Raw genomic sequence first — 1,749 nt, forward strand, 5'->3', positions numbered from 1 at the left:
AAACAATTTTTGAAAATACAATATGATTATTTTGTAATTGACAGGACCCCGATTTTTTTATTTTATTTCTATGAACAAAAAATGAATAAATAAATTGTGGAGGGCCCCCTGTTGGTTAGGGCCCCTAGAATTGTCATCACTACTTCCCCCATACCGTTCCCCTGATGCTATGTATTGACAATGCACAAAAATGTTTTCCAGCTGCATCCAGGACCTACTGCCAGTCATCCAGATGTTGGTCAACAACGAAGCAGGTGAGAACATTCCTCTTTACTTCCAAAGATAATTACTTTGGCTTTATTTCTGTTCAGCTGGAGAAATAATGGCACATCCACATATTATCATATGACATGATGTAAAGTTAAAAAAGTACATGTTACATAATACTGGCCCTTTAATGTTCACCAAAGGAATATGTAGGGTCTTTAACACTACATATTCCTCCTCCTAAAAAGGTGGAGTTTTATCTTTTGAAACAAAGGTAAACTTTGTTTTACCTTTGTAATGACGTTCTATCTCTTATTACCTTATTACCTTTCTTATTTCAAAACACAACTGTGCATATTTAACCTTCATTCTGCTTTTCAAATGTGCTATTTTAAAGACTTTCCTCTGGTTCCTTCAGTATCTCACACTGTCTCACAGTGGTTGGTAAGAACAGGAAGTGCAGTATGGCACAAAAACCATGAAGAAGAAATATGCTGCTTTTCAAAATAAAAGCAAAGAATGACCGCAGTCACATGGTCCACAGTTGGTCCAACAGTATGAAGATTTTAACTATTTAGTGGGCACGCTAAAGGACATAAGCAATGGCCACAATTTTTACTAGTAAAAAAAACATCATGCCGTTTGTTTTGAGGTATCAAATGCCATCCATCAAAGGCTGATCTGTGTTTCCATCAATAAAATATTCCTGATGCATTTTTCAACTTTGAAATATCTGCAAGACCTGAAATGAATGCAGCTCTCCTCTCTTGTCAACCAGCTCTGCCACTACAAAAGAACGATTCGTAAATTTTTGAGCAGAGCATTTCCAACCTCTAATTTCCCTAATTTCTTTCATTTGTTTAAAAAAAAACTACAATGAGACAGTTTAAAAAGAGCTCTGCTAGGATTTATCAACTCTTTGCCCATCTGCTCTTCTTGACCCACTCAGAAGTTCAGTCTTCCTATCTTCACAATTTCTTTGCAAGAAAGTTTTCATATTTCTGTCAAAGTAGGCAAACACTTAAACACACTGGGGGTCAGCCATATGTTCACTGTGTTGCATTAGTGTCAGGATCTGCGCGAGTGTGAGCTTTATATGTGAGTCTGTGTTTTCGCTATGAGAGAACGTCTGTTGGAGGAGCTCTTCACCTGCTGGTGTTGACATTCAGAAGATCCTCATTCCTTCATGGTTCCTTAACTCATAAGCTCACCTATTTCTGGATCTTCTCTAGATTGCCTTTTCTCCACGGTCATCTCCGACAATTCCATCAATGGCAACCAGTCTATGCCTGAGTGCTCTCCAACGCACCCAGGAAAAATGAATCAAGCTTTGTAGACATTGGCGTCATATTCTTGAGTAGTTCAGGAGCAAAAAGCCAAGTATGATGTTTGATTTTAGCCATAAACCTCCCTGATTACCGTATTTTCCGCACTATAAGGCGCACCTAAAAACCTTAAAATTCCTCAAAAGCCGACAGTGCGCCTTATAATCCAGTGCGCCTTATATATGGACAAATATTGAGCCACAACAGGTCTAGCAAC

The 1,749-nt window shown here is 38.4% G+C and overlaps 1 long non-coding RNA gene across 1 annotated transcript in view; it reads left to right on the plus strand.

Annotated features, from left to right (window-relative positions):
* LOC106942384 (uncharacterized) overlaps positions 1 to 255 on the plus strand; it is a 6,240-nt gene extending 5,985 nt beyond the window's left edge. The window contains exon 3 of the long non-coding RNA XR_001423617.1: positions 202 to 255. This is a non-coding gene — a long non-coding RNA (uncharacterized LOC106942384). The remainder of the gene's footprint in view (positions 1 to 201) is intronic.
* Positions 256 to 1,749: the final 1,494 nt, after the last annotated feature.

Source organism: Poecilia latipinna, unplaced genomic scaffold (genome assembly GCF_001443285.1).
Source record: "Poecilia latipinna isolate Pla-1442-1.1 unplaced genomic scaffold, P_latipinna-1.0 Scaffold4234, whole genome shotgun sequence".
Classification (NCBI taxonomy): domain Eukaryota; kingdom Metazoa; phylum Chordata; class Actinopteri; order Cyprinodontiformes; family Poeciliidae; genus Poecilia; species Poecilia latipinna.